The sequence below is a fragment of the Scyliorhinus torazame genome, chromosome 4 (assembly GCF_047496885.1).
Source record: "Scyliorhinus torazame isolate Kashiwa2021f chromosome 4, sScyTor2.1, whole genome shotgun sequence".
Lineage (NCBI taxonomy): Eukaryota > Metazoa > Chordata > Chondrichthyes > Carcharhiniformes > Scyliorhinidae > Scyliorhinus > Scyliorhinus torazame.
Window position 1 is genome coordinate 208826847 of NC_092710.1, and position 14619 is coordinate 208841465.

The 14619-nt window shown below is 45.3% G+C and overlaps 1 protein-coding gene across 2 annotated transcripts in view; it reads left to right on the forward strand.

Moving 5' to 3' along the window:
• Positions 1–14619, forward strand: part of tmem244 (transmembrane protein 244) — a 194111-nt gene that overhangs the window by 4167 nt on the left and 175325 nt on the right. The window lies entirely within an intron of this gene.

A 14619-nucleotide genomic window follows, 5' to 3' on the forward strand; every position in this document is an offset into this window, starting at 1 on the left:
GCATTCCTACCCAAGTCATCGGTACCAACACGGACCGCGACTTCGAAACGATCACCCTACCAACAAATAACGACCTGCAGCCGTTCCATGACATCCTTGACCCTGGCACCAGGGAAGCAACATACCATCCTGGAGTGACATCTATGACCGCAGAACGTCTCTGTTCCGCTAACTAATGTACTCCTGTCATTACTGCTCTTCCTTTCTTCTTCTTCCCTTCCTTTATAGCAGAGCTGCCTGTGGTGCCACATACCTGGCTCTGAGGAACCAACACCCTCACCAATATAAAAACAGAAAACCAATTGTAAAGTGGACTCGAACCCCAGGGAACTCCTGCACAATCTATCTGGTTCTCTTGGACTATCTGGTGGTCACCCATTTCCTTTCTTCTGCCACGTCCCGAAGCTGCAATGAGACCACCTCCCTGACCATGCTATCCACATAGCTCTCAGCCTTGTGAATGCACCACAGTGACTCCAGCCACTGCTCGATCTCTGAAATCCAAAGCTCAACGTTTTGCAACTGAAGACATTTCTTGCACATAGGGGTGTCCATGACACCGGTAGCATCCACAACTTCCCACATATTATAGGACATGCATTCCACATGACCGTGCTGTCCTGCCAGGGCTTCAATTTGTTTACCTCATGTTAACTTCATTTCACTTTAATTTACTATTACTGTTTTATTTTACCTGACCTCGACTTAACTTTACTATTGTTTGTGTCTCTTACTTAAATTTAAGTAGCTGCTTCTTTTAAAAAGAATGGCCGGGCTTCTCCAACCCCATGCCGGGTCGGAGAATCACCGGGGGGGGGGGGCGGCGAGAATCGCGTCACGCCGCCCCGATGCCAGCTTGCCGATGTTCCGGCGCCGATTCTCGGGTGCCCGCGGGATCGCTGCCGTGCCGGTTGGGGGCCGTTGAAAGCGCCCCCCCCCCCCCCCCGGCGATTTTCCGGGCCTTGATGGGCCGAGTGCCCGCTGAGTTTGGCCGAGTCCCGCCGGCGTGGGTTACTCTGGTTTCACCCGGCGGGACCTGGAGGTTCTGTCTGTGGGGGCCGTCCTGGAGGGGGGGGCGGGGGGATCCGGCCCCGGGGAGGCCTCCACGGTGGCCTGGCCCGCGATCGGGGCCTACCAATTGACGGGCGGGCTGGTTCCGTGGGGGCCTATGTTCCTCCACGCCGGGCCCCTGTAGGGCTCCGCCATATTGCCCGGGGGACGGCGGGAAGACGTGAACCCACGCGCATGCGCGGACACGCGCCGGCCGTGCCGCTCGCCGGCTGGAGCAGCGGAGACCACCCTGGCACCAACCTAGCCTCCTAGGAAGTGGTGCATACCTGACAATCGAGGACCATTGACCCCGAAGTGGTTGGCGCTGCTTTTCACGCCGACGTCAGAACTTGGCTGCGATATTGGAGATTCCCGGCGAATGTGTTTTTCTAATTTCCATCTACTTAAAAAAACACTCCCTAATAGCAGTTGCGCACCAATCAATGAACTTATGTTTTTCCTGTGATGCCCTCATGGCGTCATTTTCCACACTCAGCCCTTCTGTGCAGCTTTTCAACTCCAAACAGTAATTACACCATGTACCAGCTGCATTTCTTAAAAAGAGGTGCATTCTGGCTGTACAGATGTTGGAAATGGCTGGAAAAGCATTTCCGAGCAGAAAGAACTCAGGATAATGGTGGACAAGGACGAGAAGCATAGCCCAAGTTTATTTGACATAGCACTGGAGGAATTGGCACAGGAATGGGACGGGAGAAGAGAGGTCTTTGATCCACAGGATACCAGGAGGTCCTCCAGACAAACGCTGCAAAGGCAGTGGAAGCAAGTAGTTATTGCAGTCAATGCCAGGAGTATAGCCCTGAAGACATGAATGCAGTGCTGCAAGAAGTTCCAGTAACTTCATGGTCAACATCAGTGACTGCATCTTCAAACTATATTTTACAGTTGAACCACTAACCTCACACACTGCTTACTGGATTGCACCCCATCACTCATCTACCAATAATTTATATAAACTAATTTATACCTCACATTCATTGCTTCATTTTACCTTTCACTTAGCATTCTGCAAATCTTACATTCACATTTCACACTCCATAGCCAGCGCACAATACCAGCACACAATGCCTGCTATTCAACCATGAAGTGCACATCATCCAAACGCATCTCACCAGACTTACTGACATGGTTTCCTCTCTCTTGCAGGCGCCAACCCCAATAGAGGAGATGGTGCTCACTATCATTGGAGCAACCATGATCATTCACCATGTGGCCTGCAAATGGGATTTAAAGCATCAAAGATGATGGTGTCCTCATACCTAATCCTCCTTCTGACACCCCACTTTCCTTTCATCCCACCCTTGTCTGATTTACTAGCAACATATGCATCCATGTATGCATCCCTTGCTTTTCCATCTTCCCTCACTGTTAGCCTACCCTTGTGCTTTTGTCTTCTCAGATACCCAGAGGTTGCCACCTAGAAGAAGAAAAAGGGAGTGATGATGAAGAAACACTGTCACTCACTCTCACACTTGTAACCATCAGCTCAGAATATGACGCTAGGCAATTTAGAGGGTAACTTAGAAGCCATATCTGTATATGGTGAGACAGTGGACAGTGACAAGCATGCCAGGCAAAGCAAAAGGCCAATTCTATTACCACACTTGTGGACCCAAACATGATGCAGTGCCCATGGTCAATTTCTCAACTTCCATTACAGAACAAATTGAAGGTATCCAACACCTGAGTGCTGCAGTGGAAGCTCAGACTGAAGTTATGCAAGCTCAGAGTATTTCCATTCTGCAAGTAGCATTCAGAAAGGTGATTTCAGGTTTTACAGCTGTCCAGTAATCTGTAATCTAACATGTTGCCAGGATTCCTGCAGCATGTCCCGGAAAGCGGCAGTAGCACCTTGGAATATAATAGGAAACAAAGCATTGTAACTTTGATTTCACCTGAGGAAGGAGCAGTGCTCCGAAAGGTAGTGATTCAAAACAAACCTGTTGGACTTTAACCTGGTGTTTTAAGACTTGTAAGACTGCCCACCCCAGTCCAATGCCGGCATCTTCACATCATGATTTCTTGAGGTATGGCTTTGTTAATTGTGCCAATGCAAATCAGGATGTAATGTGCATGTTATATGCAGGGAAGTTCTGGCAAACGAAAGTTTAAAACCCTCAAAATGTCAAAGGCATTTGAAGACTAAGCATGGGGAGTTTGAGGACAAACCTCCTGATTTTTTTTTCAAAGGATACAGCGAGAAACTAGATGGGTTACACCAGGGTGGGACCGGGACTGATGAAGAGGAGGGTTACTTGCTAGAGCGGTTGGGGAGGGTTTCAGCTAATATGGCAGGGGGATGGGAAACTATTTCAGGATTCAGGCGCAGCACGGTGGTGAAGTGGGTAGTACTGCTGCCTCACGGCGCCAAGGTCCCAGGTTCGATCCCGGCTCTGGGTCACTGTCCATGTGGAGTTTGCACATTCTCCCCGTGTTTGCATGGGTTTCGTCCACACAACCCAAAAATGTGCAGGCTAGGTGGATTGGCCACGCTAAATTGCCACTTAATTGGAAAAAATGATTTGGGTACTGTAAAATTTCAAAAAAAGAAAAAAAAACTATGTCAGGATTCAGAGCAAGGGGAATGAAGAACAAAAGAAAAACACAGCAAGAAGAATAAGAAAAGTGATAGGCAGAGAAACCAAATGCCAGTATCAGAAAATGACATTGTAAACAAATAGTAGGGACCGGTCAAGGAATTTTAAAAGGGCTAGTCTTAAGGTTTTGTACTTCAATGCTCGGAGCATTCGAAATAAAATGGATGAATTAGTTGCACAGATAGATATAAAGCGGTATGGTATAATGGGAATATGGAGACAAGGCTCCAAGGTGACGAGGATGGGAACTAAATATTGAGGGCTATTCAGTTTTTAAGATGGACAGAAAGAAAGGAAAAGGTAGTGGAGTTGCATTGTTGATTAAAGAAAATAGTGATACAATATTGCGGAAAGATATGAGCACAGACATGTGGAATCTGTCTGGGTTGAGTTAAGAAACACCACGCGGCAAAAACATTCATAGGAATTAGACACAGACCACCAAACTGCAGTGATAATATTCGGGAGAGCATTATACAGAAAATCAGAGAGGCATATGTTAAAGGAACATCTGTGATTATGGGTGATTTTAACCTGCATATAGATTGGATGAGTCAAAGTAGTCACAGTACAATAGAAGAGGAATTTCTGGAGTGTGAACGGGATGTTTCTCTGGACTAATACATTGAGGAACTAACAAGACAACAGGCCATCTTGCATTGGGTATTGTGCAATCATAAAGGATTAGTTGGCAATCTAGTTGTGAGAGAACCTTTGGGGATGAGGGACCATAATATGATGGAATTCTTTATCATGGTCGATAGTGTGGAAGTTGAGTCTTGGACCAGAGTCCTGAATCTCAATAAATGTAACTATTTATTACTGTTACATGAGTTGGCTATGATGGACTGGGAAACAATACCGAAAGAAAGGACAATGGGCAGGCAATGGCAGGCATTCAAGGAATGAATGGGTGAACTCCAAAAGTTGTTTATTCCTATTTGACGCAAGAGCACAAAGGGAACCGTGGCCAAACCATGGCTTACAAGGGAAATTAGAGATATTATTAGATTCAAAGAAGAGGCCTTCAAAGTTAGCAAGAAAAAGCAGTCGGCCTGAGGATTGGGAACAGTTTAAAATTCAGCAAAGGAAGACCAAGGGATTGATTAAGAAGGGGAAAATACAATCTGAAAGTATGGTAGTGGAGAACGTGTAAAGTGACTGTAAAGGTTTCTATAGGTATGTAAAGGGGAAAAGATTGATAAAAACAAATGTCGGTCCCTTACAGTCAGAGGCGGAGGAATTCATAATGGGGAACAATGCAATGGATGAGGACCTAAATTCGTACTTTGCTTCTGTCTTCACAAAAGAAGACATAAATAATGTACTGGAGGTTCTGAAAAACACAAGATTTTGTTAGGAGCTGAAGGAAATTAGTATTAGTAGGGAAATGGTTTTAGGGAAATTAATGGGTTTGAAGGCGGGTAAATCTCTAGGACCTGATCATCTTTGTCCCAGACTACTTAAGGAAGTAGCCCTAGAAATAGTCGATCCATTGACAGACAATTTCCAAAATTGTTTGGATTCTAGAATGGTTCCTACAGATTGGAGAATAGCTAATATAATCCCGCTATTCAAAAAGGGAGGTAGAGGGGCTAGTTTAGCACAGTGGGCTAAACAGCTGGCTTGTAATGCAGAACAAGGCAGCAGCGCGGGTTCAATTCCCGTACCGGCCTCCCCGAACAGTCGGCGGAATGTGGCGACTAGGGACTTTTCACAGTCATTTCATTGAAGCCTACTTGTGACAATAAGCGATTATTATTATTATAATCGGAAGTATAGACCAGAGAGCATAATAACAAAGAACAAAGAAAGGTACAGCACAGTTACAAGCCCTTCGGCCCTCCAAGCCTGTGCCGAACATGCTGCCCGTCTAAACTAAACTCTTCTACACTTCCTCTATTCCAATCCTATTCATGTATTTGTCAAGATGCCCCTTAAACGTCACTATCGTCCCTGCTTCCACCACCTCCTCCGGCAGCGAGTTCCAGGCACCCACTACCCTCTGTGTAAAAAACTTGCCTGGTACATCTCCTCTAAACCTTGCCCCTCGCACCTTAAACCTATGCTCCCTAGTAATTGACCCCTCTATCCTGACTATCCACTCTGTCTATGCCCCTCATAATTTTTTTAGACCTCTATCAAGTCGCCCCTCAACCTCCGACGTTCCAGTGAGAAGAAACCAAGTTTATTCAACCTCTCCTCATAGCTAATGCCCTCCATACCAGGCTACATCCTGGTAAATCTCGTCTTCACCCTCTCTAAAGCCTCCACATCCTTCTGGTAGTGTGGCGATCAGAATTGAACACTATACTCCAAGTGTGGCCTAACTAAGGTTCCATACAGCTGCAACATGATTTGCCAATACTCAATGCCCCGGCCAATGAAGGCAAGCATACTGTATGCCTTCTTGACTACCTTCTCCACCTGTGTTGTCCCTTTCAGTTACCTGTGGACCTGTACACCTAGATCTCTCTGACTGTCAATACACTTGAGGGTTCTACCATTCACTGTATGTTCCCTACCTGCATTAGACCTTGCAAAATGCATTACCTCACATTTGTCTGGATTAAACTCCATCTGCCATCTCTCCGCCCAAGGCTCCAAATCATCTAAATCCTGCTGTATCCTCTGACAGTCTTCATCGCTATCCGCAATTCCACCAACCTTTGTGTCGTCTGCAAACTTACTAATCAGACCAGTTACAGTTTCCTCCAAATCATTTATACATACTACGAACAGCAAAGGGCCCAGCACTGATCCCTGCGGAACACCACTGGTCACAGCCCTCCAATCGGAAAAACACCCTTCCATTGCTACTCTCTGCCTTCTATGACCTAGCCAGTTCTGTATCCATCTTGCCAGCTCACCCTGATCCCGTGTGATTTCACCCTTTGTACCAGTCTGCCATGAGGGACCTTGACCTTATTGAAGTCCATATAGACAACATCCACTGCCCTACCTGCATCAATCATTTTAGTGACCTCTTCGAAAAACTCTATCAAGTTAGTGAGACACAACCTCCCCTTCACAAAACCCTGCTGCCTCTCACTAATACCTCCATTTGCATCCAAATGGGAGTAGATCCTGTATTGAAGAATTCTCTCCAGTAATTTCCTTACCACTGACATAAGGCTCACTGGCCTGTAGTTCCCTGGATTATCCTTGCTACCCTTCTTAAAAAAAGGAACAACATTGGCTATTCTCCAGTCCTCCGGGACATCACCTGAAGAGTGAGGATCCAACGATTTCTGTCAAGACCTCTGCAATTTCCTCTCTAGCTTCCTTCAGTATTCTGGGGTAGATCCCATCAGGCCTTGGGGACTTATCTGCCTTAATATTTTTCAAGACGCCCAACACCTCGTCTTTCTGGATCCCAATGTGACCCAGGCTATCTACACACCCTTCTCCAGACTCAACATCCACCAATTCCTTCTCTTTGGTGAATACTGATGCAAAGTATTCATTTAGTATCTCACCCATTTCCTCTGGCTCTACACGTAGATTCCCTTGCCTGTCCTTCAGTGGGCTAACCCTTTCCCTGACTACCCTCTTGCTTTTTATGTACATGTAAAAAGCCTTGAGATTTTCCTTCACCCTATTTGCCAATGAATTTTCGTGACCCCTTTTAGCCCTCCTGACTTCTTGCTTAATTTCCTTCCAACTTTCCTTATATTCCACACAGGCTTCGCCTGTTCCCAGCCTTCTAGCCCTGACAAATGCCTCCTTTTTCTTTTTGACGAGGCCTACAATATCTCTCGTTATCCAAGGTTCCCAAAATTTGCCGTATTTATCCTTCTGCACAGGAACATGCCGGTCCTGAATTCCTTTCAACTGACATTTGAAAGCCTCCCACAAGTCAGATGTTGATTTACCCTAAAACATCCGCCCCCAATCTAGGTTCTTCAGTTCCCGCCTAATATTGTTATAATTAGCCTTCCTCCAATTTAGCACATTCACCCTAAGACCACTCTTACCTTGTCCACCAGCATTTTAAAACTTACTGAATTGTGGTCACTGTTCCCGAAATGCTCCCCTTCTGAACTTCTACCACCTGGCTGGGCTCAATACCAATGTCGGTAGTAGGGAAGTTGCTGGAGTCCATTATCAAGAATTTCATAGCAGAGCATTTGGAAAGCAGTGGTATAATCAGACAAAGTCAGCATGGATTTAGGATAGGGAAATCATGCTTCTTAAATCTACTAGAATTCTTTGAAGATGTAACTAGTAGAGTTGACCAGGGAGAACCAGTGGATGTGGTTTATTTAGACTTTCTGAACACTTTCGACAAGATCTCACATTGAAGATTACTATGTAAAGTTAAAGTGCATGGGATTGCGGGTAGTGTCTTGAGATGGATAGAACGTTGGTTCACAGATAAGAAGCAAAAAGTCAGAATAAATGGGTCTTTTTCCAATTGGCAGTGACTAGTGGGGTACCGTAGGGATCTGTGCTAGGACCCAAATGTTCACATTATATATTGATGATTTTGATGAGGGAACTAAATGTAGTATCTCCAAATTTGCAGACAACACAAATGTTGGTGGGAGGGTGAGCTGTGAGGAGGATTCAGAGACACTTCAGCAGGATTTGGACAGGGCATATGCATGGCAGATGAAGTATGGTGCTGATAAATGTGAGGTTATCCACTTTGATAGCAAAAATAGGACGGCAGATTATTAATTGATTGGGTGCAAATTGAGAGAGGTGAATACTGAGCAAGACTTTGGTGTCCTTGTGCATCAATCGCTGGATGTAAGCGTGCAGGTACAGCAGGCAGTAAAGCAGACAAATGGTATTTTGCCTTCATAGTGAAAGGATTTGTGTACAGGAATAGAGATATTTTACTACAATTGTAGACATTGGTGAGGCCACATCTGGAGTATTGTGTGCAGTTTTGGTGTCCTCATCTGAGGAAGGATGTTTTTGCTACCGAGGGAGTGCAGCGAAGGTTTACCAGGCTGATTCCTGGGATAGCGTGACTGTCAGATGAATCTAAATATTTTTCCTTAGATAATTACAGAATTTACTGTGCATAAGGAGGCCATTCGGGTCAACACTGGCCCTTGGAAAGCACCTTATCCAAGCCCACACCTCTGCCCCATCCCCGTAACCCAGCAACCCCACCTAATCATTTTTGGACACTAAGGGCAATTTAGCATGGACTATCCACCTAACCGGCACATCTTTGGACTGTGGGAGGAAACCGGAGCACCCGGAGGAAACCCACGCAGACACGGGGAGAACGTGCAGACTCTGCACAGACAGTGACCCAAGCCAGGAATCGAACCTGGGACCCTGGAGCTGTGAATAAACCGTGCTAACCACTGTGCTACCATGCCGCCATGAAGAGAGACTGAATTGGTTCAGATTATATTCATTGGAGTTTAGAAGAGTGAGGGGGGACCTTATAGAAACGTATAAAATTATAATGGGATTAGACAGGGTCGATTCAGAAGAATGTTCCCGATGGTGGGGGAGTCCAGATCTATGCATCATAGTTTGAAGATAAGGGACTAAGGTGATGAGACATTTCTTCATCCAGAGAGTGGTGAATCTGTGGAATTCGCTACCAGAAAAAGTAGTTGAGGTTAAAACATTGTGTCATTTCAAGTTGTAACTAGATATAGCTCTTGGGGCTAAAGGGATCAAGGGATATGAGGGGAACGCAGGATCAGGGTATTGAACTCGATGATCAGCCATGATCATAATGAATGCCAGAGCAGGCGCGAAGGGCCGAATGGCCTCCTCCTGCTTCTATTTTCTATGTATGTTTCTAAGTATGAGAACTTAAATCATCAGCTGAAGTTCTTAGCAGAAATGTAACACTGAATGACATAGCAAGTAAGATTGTGAGGACCAAGTAGACTCACCTGTCGCATTAAAGGTAAGCGAAAATGGTGTGTCGAGAAGGTCAGCTGGCGTGGGTCGTGAAGGTCGGCCGGTGTGGGTCGCGAAGGTCAGCCGGCGTGGGTCCCAAAGGTTGGTAAAAATGGGTCCCTGGAAAAGTATGGAAACACTTCCCTACATGGTTGCCTATATCCTGGTCTGCCACAGTCAGGAATCAAATGAAAGTAAAACTGCAGGAATATGTTAGATCAGCACTTGAAATTTTATTTTCATTATCTTAGTGTCAGCTGGCCGTATATTTCTGACTGCAAAGAATGCAGCACCAGTGTCGGTATGCTCGTCAAGGATTTTAAATCTATTGACTGTCGGTATGTATCTAGTAGGTTTACATTCGAGTATCCACCTACTGCTGGAGGGCTATGGTTCAAGAACCGGAGGTGTAGATATTTCACTGACATTAACATAGAAGTAGTTGACATGCTGGCATTATACAAATGAAGGAGCATTAAAGGTTTCCGAATCATCTTTCAGGATAATCAGATTGACTTCATGATCTTTATATTTATAAAACGAAAATAACCCAACTCTGAATTCATATTGAATGTTTACTGTGCTAACCTGTTTCGACTGTGGTAGATGCTTCATTTTTTTTCTTTTAAAAAAAAATTGACACACAGTTGAAACTATTGAGAAAGATCCAGAGATCGCCACATTCAAAGCCTATCTCAGCTCTCATTGTGTTGGCAGCCAAGAAGCATTTATGCTGCAGTAGATATTTGTTTACTCTGGAGTGAAATTTTGTGATATGATTATCACACTTTTACTTGTTTCAGAAACTAGAACAAAGGTAATTTGTGACGGCGGACGCAATTATGTTATTGTATCAGTCAGCCATTGCATTATTGCACACTCTTCTGTATAACATCACAATAAACTCCAATGCATTTCACCATGGCAACCGTAATCCCGGAAAGGAGAGAAAGGTGTCTAGACACATTGTGATGAGGTACAACAAAATGAGTAATCAGTTCAAATCTAAGACTGCTTCACTGGCACTTCCTGTAGCAGGTTTATTATTTTGGTGGTTTCTACATCATTGTATAAAACACCAACAGGATAATCCAGTTGTGCCACACATGAGTTCACCATTTGTGATCCGAATGGTGGGAAATGGATTCTATATAGACTTCACTCGCTTACTTTAGTTGGAGACGGCAAACAAACTCATAAGTCAGCCTCTGCAATATTCTCATAGCTCTCGTCAAATGATTTAGGTGTGACTGGCTCAAATCCCACGAATAAACCCAGCCTGATCTCAGCTTGAGAGCGATATGTGACAATGTGCGAGAAGGAGGTACGAAACGAAACGTCCTTCTTCTTGAACTATGCTGTAGTGCATGTGATGGAAATATTCCCACAATGCTGTTAGGCAGGAAATTCCAGGATTTTGACTAAGTGATGTACGTTCAAGTCAGACTGTGTGAATGGGGGGAATTTAGAGTTGCTGGTATGTTACCTTTTGTCCTTTTTGGTGGTGCAGTCTGTGGGTTTGGAAAGTGTTGCTGAAAAAGCTTTGATAAATTGCTACAGTGAAAGTGCACACTGTCATGTTCTGTAGACTGGCCTGGATGAATGATACACTACAGAACACTTAGTTCTCAACTAGATAAAATCATTTATTATGAAACAAAAGCGTGGTAAAGCGAACTGGAATAAATACATAACAAACTACTAACACTAACTAACTAGTCTAGAGCTACTGCAAAATACGTCGATCCACCAACGCGACTTATTCCCAACTACGCTAGGCACAGTCACATGGTAGATTTACACAGCCACCTGCTGGTCAGAGGTCATGTACATTATTATATACAAAATTGCTTATGCATATCATCACATCCCCTTTCCTTTAGAAATGTAGTTATGTTATTTACATTCATTACTTAATTTCTTGAAGTACAATATGATATACATAAATCATTATAATATTCAACTATTTACAGTCCATCACAAATTCAGTCTCTCAGGTTGCCTTGTAGATCTTCTGAGTGGCTGCTAAACTTCTAAAGTTACTTCATCTTCCTTTGTAGCTGTGGATGCTGTTTGTTGTTCTTCTTGTAGTGTTGTGTCTTACCCTGTTGTTGTGGCTCCGTATGCTGAACTGTATCTTCTTCAGCTGTCTTAGGACTGCTACTCACTTCTTCTGCCGTTTGCTTTACAAAAAGTGTTGTTGAACTTTCAGCAGAGCTCTTCTGTTTTGTCTTAAGATTATGCTGTCATCGGTGATGATTAGATACGAATTTGGGGGACTTCCGGTGACGGCGGGTGGGAGGCAGCCGCACATTGGAGGGCTCCCGACTGGGAGCATTTTTGGAGTTTAACGCCCGGTCCCAGGGGCAAGGAAGGCGGCAAAAGCAGCGAGAATGCACAGTGAAGGGAAATGTCGAAAATAAGTTAAAAAACGGCCGTGAAAAAAGCGGCTGAAAGTCCGTCGGGGAGTGGAAAGGTCACCGCGAGGACGGCAAGAAAAGTGGAGGCCGGGGCACCAGCGGAGGCCGCATTGCCCACGGCAGAAGAAATGACTAAGGTGATGGCCGTGGAACTCGAAAGGCAGTTCACAAAACACATGGAGGTGATGAGGAAGGAGATGGGGGCGGTATTGAAAGTGCTGGTGGAGAAGGCGATTGCCCTGGTGAGGGCGGCAGTGTTGAGTGCAGTGGCGGAGTGTGGGAGCAAGGTGAGGCGCTGAAGGAAGTGGAAGAGACATTATTGCAGCATCGTGATCAACTTACTTCGATGGGGAAGGAGATGCGGAAGGTGATAGAGATCAACAAGGGTCTGCGATCCAAAATGGATGACTTGGAAAACAGATCCAGGCGACAGAATCTGAGGATTGTGGGTCTGCCCGAAGGAGTGGAAGGCCCGAGGCCGACTGAGTATTTTGCCACGATGTTGGCGAAGCTATTGGGGGAGGGGGATGATCCCTCCCGATATGAACTGGATCGGGCTTATCGGTCGAGGAGACCTGTACCAAAGGAGAGTGAGCCGCCAAGAGTAGTGACTCTGTGTTTTCGTCGGTACAGTGTGAAGGAGAAGGTCCTGTGCTGGGTAAAGCAGAAGTGGGTGGTGCAGTGGGCTGGAGCTGGTATACGCATATATCAGGACTTTACGGTGGAGCTGGCGAGGAGGCGGACTGCCTTCAGCCGGGTGAAGAAGGCACTGTACATCAGTAAGCTGCAGTGCGGCATAATATACCCAGCTAAGTTGAGGGTGACCTACAAATCCAAGGACTTTTATTTTGGGATGGCGGAAGCAGCGGAGGGGTTTGCGGAGGCAGAAGGACTGTGGCTGAATTGAGAAATGGTCATGTACCGATGTAGCCTCATGTAACTGTATTTTTCCACTGCGTGCTGGTGTATGTGCTAAATGAGCCAACTTTGTATATATTTGGACAAGGGAAGAGATGGGACTTTCACTTGAAATGATGGTTCTTTGGGGCTTGGGTGTGTATGCGGGGTTTGTGTGCTGAAGGGGATTTCTTGGTTTTCCTGGGACCGGGCGGGGGCCTCCACGCTTGCCAGTTTCAGTCGGCCAGTGAACGGGAGTGAGGTGGGGGAGGGGCTGCGGCCATCGGAGCCTGGCAGAACAGGTTCCGATGAGCCTAGCCAGGTTGGAAAGTTGGGGGGAAGGAACAGAGGTTAGGGGGAGGAGTTTAGAGGAAGTGGAGGGGAGGAGTCGGGGGGGGGGGGGGGGGTTTACAATTCATGGGTGTCATTTACAGTACTCTTTCGGGGATTGGATGGCATTGAATGTTTGGGGGGGGGGGTTTGGACTCTATAGGTCAATGGTGACCATAGGCAATTCCGGATTCATTTTTCTTTTTTTCCTATGTTTATCCCACTGTGGGAGGGTTTGTTTTATTTGATGCTTATATTGTCAGGTGGGCCGTTGTTTGGGGGTGGTGGGAGGATGGGATCGTTGTGGTTGATAAGGGGATTGACTTTGTATTTGTTACCGTTTACTGCCTGTTGGTGGGGTGTAAATTCTGAAGAAAATGTGAAAATGGAGAATAAAAATATTTTACAAAAATAAAAGATACGAATTTGGGTCTGCTTTTCGCAGTACCTTCGCATACTTTGACCATCCATTCCCTTTAGAATCTTCCAGTCTGACTGTCATCTGGCTGCAGTGATTGGAGTCTTCTCGCAGATTCAAATTTTTGTGGATTTGCTCTCAAATCTCCTTTGCCTCCATTCTTGAAAGATCGTTTTCCTCTCTAAACATGCAGTAACGGACTCTTTCAGCTGACTGAACTGAAGCTTCCTCCACCATGTGCAGATTTTTAGCTTGCTGCACCGTGCAATGCTGTTCACTCCCCTGTAGTGTGTGCAGTTTTTTATCATTGCTTCAATATCTCGGCCAATAGACTGTCTTCGGCTCTTTTCTTCCATTTTTTGCTTCCTGTGTGCCCTTTATGGATTTTACTTGGAATCACCGACCTTAATGAGTGCGGAATTACAATTCTTTGTTTTCGAAGCAAAAGTCCATTTGCATCACTTAACTCTGCTCTTACATTATAGAAACATGAGCAGGAATCTTTAGGCCATCCCTCGTGGAGATATGTTCTCACCTTTTGCAAGACTGCATCTTTGACTGTCTTTTCCTTTATTCTGACACAACCCCTAGAGTTTACCCAGTCTATAGGTTCTTCTATGTGCTTAATCACACCTAAAGCGGTTATGCTTTCTAGCTCAGCCTTTCATTTGTCTTTCAATGGAGCTGGTGCACATCTTGGCGTGTGTATTACAGGCTTTGCGTTCTCCTTTAATTGGATTTTATACGTGTAAGGTAAAGTGCCAAAGCCTTGATATAACTCAGGAAATTCCTTCAGTATGGAGTTTACTGAGACATGTGGGCTGGTCGCACAGCTGTCTGCACTGTAAACCCGCTTAACTAGCCAAAGTTCCTCACACGGTTCTACTCCTAGCAGAGATTCGTGTTCCGCCACTACAATGGAAAATATAGTGTGAACTCAATTTTTCACATTTACATTGAGTTTGCATGTTCCTAATGTCGTCATTTCACTTATGTTGTAGTCTCTTAA